This window comes from Oncorhynchus kisutch, linkage group LG1 (assembly GCF_002021735.2).
Source record: "Oncorhynchus kisutch isolate 150728-3 linkage group LG1, Okis_V2, whole genome shotgun sequence".
Lineage (NCBI taxonomy): Eukaryota > Metazoa > Chordata > Actinopteri > Salmoniformes > Salmonidae > Oncorhynchus > Oncorhynchus kisutch.
In genome coordinates this window covers 6,481,866-6,490,879 of record NC_034174.2, presented here as the reverse complement: position 1 = coordinate 6,490,879, position 9,014 = coordinate 6,481,866, and the positions used below count along the sequence as shown (strand labels likewise).

The following is a 9,014-nucleotide window of genomic DNA, read 5'->3' as shown; positions in this document are numbered from 1 at the left end:
GGAGAGGAGAGGAGAGGAGAGGAGAGGAGAGGAGAGGAGAGGAGAGAGGGATTAAGGAGAGAGGAGTGGAGGAGTGGAGGGGAGAGGAGAGAGGAGTGGAGGAGTGGAGGAGAGAGGAATGGAGGAGAGGGGAGAGGAGAGATGGATGGAGGAGTGAGGAGGGGAGAGGAGAGGAGAGGAGAGGAGAGGAGAGGAGAGGAGAGGAGAGGAGAGGAGAGGAGAGGAGAGGAGAGGAGAGGAGAAAGGGATGAAGGAGAGGAGAGGGGGTGGAGGAATGAGGAGGGGAGAGGAGAGGAGGGGAGGGGAAAGGAGAAAGGGATGGAGGAGAGAGGAGAGGAGAAAGGGATGAAGGAGAGGAGAGAGGGGTGGAGGAGTGAGGAGGAGAGGAGGGGAGAGGAGAGGAATGGAGGAGAGAGGAGAGGAGGTGAGAGGAGAGGAGAAGATAGGAGAGAGGGATGGAGGGGAGAGGAGGGGAGAGGAGAAGAGAGGGATGGAGGAGAGGAGAGGAGAGGAGAGGAGAGGAGAGGAGAGGAGAGGAGAGGAGAGGAGAGGAGAGGGGATTAAGGAGAGAGGAGTGGAGGAGTGGAGGGGAGAGGAGAGAGGAATGGAGGAGAGGGGAGAGGAGAGATGGATGGAGGAGTGAGGAGGGGAGAGGAGAGGAGAGGAGAGGAGAGGAGAGGAGAGGAGAGGAGAGGAGAGGAGAGGAGAGGAGAGGAGAGGAGAGGAGAGGAGAGGAGAGGAGAGGAGAGGAGAGGAGAGGAGAGGAGAGGAGAGGGATGAATGGATTTATCTAGCATGGTGGTACAGAAAAACTACAGTCATGACTAGTTAACAGTTATCTAGTGTGGTACAGGGAATCTACAGCTGTCCACATAATGATTCACATTTGCTATTGCTGCAGGATTATTTTCCTGCTGTGAGAAGCAGAGTCAAATGTAGATGTGCATCTGTAACAATGACCATAAGAGTTATCGGAGATAAATCTAGAGCCAGGCTAGACAGGATACAATATATTTTCTTACTATATCTATGGCCAGGCTAGACAGGATACAATATATTTTCTTACTATATCTATGGCCAGGCTAGACAGGATACAATATATTTTCTTACTATATCTATGGCCAGGCTAGACAGGATACAATATATTTTCTTACTATATCTATGGCCAGGCTAGACAGGATACAATATATTTTCTTACTATATCTATGGCCAGGCTAGACAGGAAACAATATATTTTCTTACTATATCTATGGCCAGGCTAGACAGGATACAATATATTTTCTTACTATATCTAGAGCCAGGCTAGACAGGATACAATATATTTTCTTACTATATCTATGGCCAGGCTAGACAGGATACAATATATTTTCTTACTATATCTATGGCCAGGCTAGACAGGATACAATATATTTTCTTACTATATCTATGGCCAGGCTAGACAGGATACAATATATTTTCTTACTATATCTATGGCCAGGCTAGACAGGATACAATATATTTTCTTACTATATCTATGGCCAGGCTAGACAGGATACAATATATAAGTATTGTATCAAAATCCGGTACGCCAGCCCTTTTTTCCAATACGATTTTAAAACTCAAAATGCTTATTTTCCTTTTTTCATATCCCCTCAGGAGGGGTACTTGGAAACTGTAAAGGATTGTACATCCAATTAATTTGTCTCTTTGTGCATTTAATTAAAACCGTTATGCAAATTAAGACATCTGTTACTTCGATTAATATGACCTAAAATAAACGCTTTCAAAACATTATGCAAAATGACATTTTAATAGATATTTTTTCCAATTGTTGGCCGTCTATTTGTAATGAAGATAATGTGGGCTACATATTTTAGTTGTGGGTCAACTGTAATCCTAAAAGATTACCGTTGAACCACAACACAATATTCTGTGTTGTTTTATGGGTAACGTAACTAATACATTCTACGAATATCAGTTTGGAGAAAGGCAGGGATAGATAGAGAGAAGAGAGGGAAGAGAGAAGAGGAGGCAGGGATGGAGGGGGGAGAGTAGAGGTAGAGGGAAAGGGAGGGAGAGCGTGGCAGGGCAGGATAGGGAGGGAAAGAGAGGGAGATATAGATAAATAATGTCTCTCTTCCTCTTGTCCTCCACTGTCTCTTCCTCTTCTCCTCCACTGTCTCTTCCTCTTCCTCTTGTCCTCCACTGTCTCTTCCTCTTCTCCTCCACTGTCTCTCTACCTCTTCCTCTTCTCCTCCACTGTCTCTGTTCCTCTTCCTCTTCTCCTCCACTGTCTCTCTTCCTCTTCCTCTTGTCCTCCACTGTCTCTTCCTCTTCTCCTCCACTGTCTCTCTACCTCTTCCTCTTCTCCTCCACTGTCTCTTCCTCTTCTCCTCCACTGTCTCTCTACCTCTTCCGCTTCTCCTCCACTGTCTCTCTTCCTCTTCTCCTCCGCTGTCTCTACCTCTTCCTCTTCTCCTCCACTGTCTCTCTACCTCTTCCTCGTGTCCTCCACTGTCTCTCTACCTCTTCCTCGTGTCCTCCACTGTCTCTCTACCTCTTCCTCTTCTCCTCCACTGTCTCTTCCTCTTCTCCTCCACTGTCTCTACCTCTTCCTCTTCTCCTCCACTGTCTCTTCCTCTTCTCCTCCACTGTCTCTCTACCTCTCCCTCTTCTCCTCCACTGTCTCTTCCTCTTCTCCTCTGCTGTCTCTACCTCTTCCTCTTCTCCTCCACTGTCTCTCTTCCTCTTCTCCTCCACTGTCTCTCTACCTCTCCCTCTTCTCCTCCACTGTCTCTTCCTCTTCTCCTCCGCTGTCTCTACCTCTTCCTCTTCTCCTCCACTGTCTCTCTACCTCTCCCTCTTCTCCTCCACTGTCTCTTCCTCTTCTCCTCCGCTGTCTCTACCTCTTCCTCTTCTCCTCCACTGTCTCTCTACCTCTCCCTCTTCTCCTCCACTGTCTCTTCCTCTTCTCCTCCGCTGTCTCTACCTCTTCCTCTTCTCCTCCACTGTCTCTCTTCCTCTTCTCCTCCACTGTCTCTCTACCTCTCCCTCTTCTCCTCCACTGTCTCTCTACCATCTTCTATACTGATCCCAGAAGTCAGTTCAGTTTTCTGTTCTAGATGCTGATCTATATGTATTGTGTCATCTACTGACACAGTGATCTATATGTATTGTATGTGAATGTGCATTGGTCTAATAGATATCATGTAAGGCCTAGATTAGATTTGAGATGAGAACATGGCCCTGATGATTGATGTGTGATGCAATGGGTTCAGTATGACCCACAGCTCTTCTATAGAGATCCAGTTTGAAATCTGTCTGTTTTCAGTTCAAAAAATGATCTGCACTTTATTGAGTCTGTTTGTTTTGTTTCGCCAGGCCACACTTGCTCTAGCAAGAATCGCTAAAGTGTTTGAAAGAAAACAAATACTAACTGAACCCAGATTTGATTTACTTGGATGGTGGTTAAAGTGACATGAGCAGTATAACCTTTTTCTTCCGTTTTTTTTAAACAACCAATTTACCGACCACGGTTCAATTATTTGAATTAGTTTTTTCTGTGTGCACACAATGTGCAGTTTCTCTAGAGATAAATTAGATCAAGCCCGAACTGTGTGATATAGTAGGGAATTGAAGCTTCTGTCAGATCTCCCCAAGGAGATGTGGAGTCAGGCGCAGGAGAAACAAGTTCCGAAGGAAAAGGTGCGTTTTATTAAACAAGTCCCGAAGGAAAAGGGCGTTTTATTATACAAGTCCCGAAGGAAAAGGGCGTTTTATTATACAAGTCCCGAAGGAAAAGGGCGTTTTATTATACAAGTCCCGAAGGAAAAGGGCGTTTTATTATACAAGTCCCGAAGGAAAAGGGCGTTTTATTAAACAAGTTCCGAAGGAAAAGGGCATTTTATTAAACAAGTTCCGAAGGAAAAGGGCGTTTTATTATACAAGTCCCGAAGGAAAAGGGCGTTTTATTAAACAAGTTCCGAAGGAAAAGGGCATTTTATTAAACAAGTTCCGAAGGAAAAGGGCGTTTTATTATACAAGTCCCGAAGGAAAAGGGCGTTTTATTATACAAGTCCCGAAGGAAAAGGGCGTTTTATTATACAAGTCCCGAAGGAAAAGGGCGTTTTATTATACAAGTCCCGAAGGAAAAGGGCGTTTTATTAAACAAGTTCAAAATAACAAGACACCGGACTACAAAGTAGCCACAAAACCCCACTCAGATACAGTCCAGGGAAAAACCACCTGTTAAACATGTACTTAAGAAAACACAACCCAAAACTAACTGACAGTCAAACGAAAACAATTCCGCACAAAAACCCAAAGGAAATGTCGAGATTAAATACCACCCCCCTAATTAACCAAAATGAAACCAGGTGAAACACAAATCAGACATAACAAAAGAAAAGATAAAAGGATCGGTGGCAGCTAGTAGACCGGGTGACGACGACCGCCGAGCGCCGCCCAAACAGGGAGAGGAGCCATCTTCGGAGGAAGTCGTGACAGTCTCCAACAGGCCAATATTCCACATAGTTTGACGCAGAAAATGTGGTAATTAACTGCAATGACCATAATCCATTGCGTGGCTACTTGTCCAGTCGGCGTGGTGCAGACATGGAGACGGAGAGGAGAGACAGAAGAACGCACGATGGAGAGGAATAGAGAGCAGTTGTTGCTTCGCGAGGTATCTCCACCTGAAAATACATGATCTAAGTGATTGATAGATGGTATTCAGCTGTCATAAAACGATGCCTTATTTACTTTGAAGATCTACTAAAATAGTGCTTTTTTTGTCAGGCAGCAGCTCTATAGAGACGAGATGATGACTTGGAATGAAATAATAAAGTCATCAAAAAAAAACAAATGTAATATACAGAACAACTGAAATATTTTAGTAACGTAATGTGAGTAAATGATGCTTAATACGTGATAAGCAGTAATGGACAGTCAACTACCATAATGGGACTTTTATTGTGTTATTCTGTGTTGTTACAGCATTCAGCCCACATAATGCATAGTACATTTAATGTCTAAAAGACCATTTTTGAAACTGGAATAAGAAATCATGAATGTATTTACGTGTGAATGCCTTTGTTCATTGTTTATCTCTGTCGGAACCAGCCCTCCTTAGGAAGGTTGCAAGCTGAATAGGTCTGATTGTCTGAAAGGGGTCTCCCCTTTCCCGTCGTCTATTGTTGTTCCCTCTGGAAGATAGGCTAGCCAGCTGTGTCGACGGTTGCCATTGGGGTGATGAGAGTAACATACTACGGTGATTTGAAAAGAGTAGTATGATGGTCCCTCTTAGATTCACTTTTCTCGATATCTGACTTAAGACAGCTAATCAGCCGTATTAGTGATTGTCTGGGAGATGAGCTTTTCACCTACACCTCGTGTTGATTGTTCATGGGTCAGGATTCAGACCACTTTACACGCACAGCTGCAATCTGGCAATGTTCTGATCTCCTTTTGTTCATACTGTAGATCAACAAATAGTCCCCTTCTCCTGTAATTTATAACAGGGTGTGAGCTGTCCATCCAGCAGAACCCCCCCACCCCTCTGAAAGGGCCTGGTTACTGTCTGGGTGATCCTGTTTTTTTTATTTTACCTTTATTTAACCAGGCAAGTCAGTTAAGAACAAATTCTTATTTTCAATGACAGCCTGGGAACAGTGGGTTAACTGCCTGTTCAGGGGCAGAACGACAGATTTGTACCTTGTCAGCTCGGGGGTTTGAACTCGCAACCTTCCGGTTCCTAGTCCAACGCTCTAACCACTAGGCTACGCTGCCGCCGGTTACTGTCTGGGTGGGCCTGGTTACTTTCTGAGTGGGCCTGGTTACTGTCTGAGTGGGCCTGGTTACTGTCAGCCATTGCCAAGCTGATCTGACCCATTGTGATCCTCACAGGACATTCATGACAATATGTTTTTCTAGCGGCTGTGGAGTCAGGGGGCCTGGAGCGGAGGCCCCTCTACTAAGACAGCATGTTAATCTCATTGTGTGTTACATTTTAGGGTTGGGAGATGCTAATCAGTTATAGGGATTGTGAGAGCGGAGTTGGGGAGGGAGGGAGTGAAGGGAGGTAGAGGGGGGGGGACAGAAATACAGATGGAGGGAGGGGAATGGGGAGAAGAAGGGACAGGGCAGAGAGAAGTAGGGAGGGGGAGAGAGAAGGAGGGAGAGGGGGAGAGAAGGAGGGAAGGGGGAGAGAAGGAGGGAAGGGGGAGAGAAGGAGGGAAGGGGGAGAGAAGGAGGGAAGGGGGAGAGAAGGAGGGAGAGGGGGAGAGAAGGAGGGAAGGGGGAGAGAAGGAGGGAAGGGGGAGAGAAGGAGGGAGAGGGGGGTGAGAAAGAGGGAGAGGGGGGAGAGAATGAGGGAGAGGGGGAGAGAAGGAGGGAGATGGGGGAGAGAAGGAGGAGAGGGAATGAGGGAGAGGGGGGAGAGAAGGAGGGAGAGGGGGGAGAGAAGGAGGAGAGGGAATGAGGGAGAGGGGGGAGAGAAGGAGGAGAGAGAATGAGGGAGAGGAGGGAGAGAAGGAGGGAGAGGGGGGAGAGAAGGAGGAGAGGGAATGAGGGAGAGGGGGGAGAGAAGGAGGAGAGAGAATGAGGGAGAGGAGGGAGAGAAGGAGGGAGAGGGGGGAGATTATTATTCCAACACTAAATTCTCAGAAACCTGAAAAAACCATCCAACCTGGAACTGAGTGAGTAATGTTTAGTCTGAAACGATATTTAATTTCCAAAAGCCATGAAGAAAAAATACTTCATGAGGACTGAATGCTAAATGAAGGCTGCCAAGCTCGATACAACTTCAATTAGCACTGACGTGTCAAGTGAGAGGTGTCAAAGCCCAACAATGGCAGGAGAGTCGCAGTCTACTCCAACCACATGGAGAGGCCTTACAAACTGCCTCCCGCTGTTCAGAGGTAATTAAAACACAATACCCTCTGTATTGTATGTAAATAATGATAAGGCAAGAAAAGATCACAAAATGGAGCTCATTATGGAAAATCAAGAGACACTTTTTGTTGACTGTTATAAAAGCGAGAACATCAGCAACTTAATCTTCCACACAGACCATCCCCTGGCATGACACAGTGCTATATTAACCAGACCATCCCCTGGCATGACACAGTGTTATATTAACCAGACAATCCCCTGGCACAGTGTTATATTAACCAGACCATCCCCTGGCATGACACAGTATTATATTAACCAGACCATCCCCTGGCATGACACAGTGTTATATTAACCAGACAATCCCCTGGCATGACACAGTGCTATATTAACCAGACCATCCCCTGGCATGACACAGTATTATATTAACCAGACCATCCCCTGGCATGACACAGTGCTATATTAACCAGACCATCCCCTGGCATGACACAGTGCTATATTAACCAGACCATCCCCTGGCATGACACAGTGTTATATTAACCAGACAATCCCCTGGCATGACACAGTGCTATATTAACCAGACCATCCCCTGGCATGACACAGTGCTATATTAACCAGACAATCCCCTGGCATGACACAGTGCTATATTAACCAGACCATCCCCTGGCATGACACAGTGCTATATTAACCAGACCATCCCCTGGTACAGTGCTATATTAACCAGACCATCCCCTGGTACAGTGTTATATTAACCAGACCATCCCCTGGTACAGTGCTATATTAACCAGACCATCCCCTGGCATGACACAGTGCTATATTAACCAGACCATCCCCTGGCATGACACAGTGTTATATTAACCAGACAATCCCCTGGCATGACACAGTGCTATATTAACCAGACCATCCCCTGACACAGTGCTATATTAACCAGACCATCCCCTGGCATGACACAGTGCTATATTAACCAGACCATCCCCTGGTACAGTGCTATATTAACCAGACCATCCCCTGGTACAGTGCTATATTAACCAGACCATCCCCTGGCACAGTGCTATATTAACCAGACCATCCCCTGGCATGACACAGTGCTATATTAACCAGACCATCCCCTGGTACAGTGCTATATTAACCAGACCATCCCCTGGTACAGTGTTATATTAACCAGACCATCCCCTGGTACAGTTCTATATTAACCAGACCATCCCCTGGCATGACACAGTGCTATATTAACCAGACCATCCCCTGGCATGACACAGTGTTATATTAACCAGACAATCCCCTGGCATGACACAGTGCTATATTAACCAGACCATCCCCTGGCATGACACAGTGCTATATTAACCAGACCATCCCCTGGCATGACACAGTGCTATATTAACCAGACCATCCCCTGGCATGACACAGTGTTATATTAACCAGACAATCCCCTGGCATGACACAGTGCTATATTAACCAGACCATCCCCTGGCATGACACAGTGCTATATTAACCAGACCATCCCCTGGCATGACACAGTGCTATATTAACCAGACCATCCCCTGGTACAGTGCTATATTAACCAGACCATCCCCTGGTACAGTGCTATATTAACCAGACCATCCCCTGGTACAGTGCTATATTAACCAGACCATCCCCTGACACAGTGCTATATTAACCAGACCATCCCCTGACACAGTGTTATATTAACACAGACCATCCCCTGACACAGTGCTATATTAACCAGACCATCCCCTGGTACAGTTCTATATTAACCAGACCATCCCCTGGCATGACACAGTGTTATATTAACCAGACCATCCCCTGGTACAGTGCTATATTAACACAGACCATCCCCTGACACAGTGCTATATTAACACAGACCATCCCCTGACACAGTGCTATATTAACACAGACCATCCCCTGACACAGTGCTATATTAACCAGACCATCCCCTGGCACAGTGCTATATTAACCAGACCATCCCCTGGCATGACACAGTGCTATATTAACCAGACCATCCCCTGGTACAGTGCTATATTAACCAGACCTTCCCCTGGTACAGTGCTATATTAACCAGACCATCCCCTGGTACAGTGCTATATTAACCAGACCATCCCCTGGTACAGTGCTATATTAACCAGACCATCCCCTGGTACAGTGTTATATTA

The 9,014-nt window shown here is 45.9% G+C and overlaps 1 protein-coding gene across 1 annotated transcript in view; it reads left to right on the top strand.

Moving 5' to 3' along the window:
• Positions 1-9,014, top strand: part of LOC109880617 (dedicator of cytokinesis protein 3) — a 218,797-nt gene that overhangs the window by 28,473 nt on the left and 181,310 nt on the right. The window lies entirely within an intron of this gene.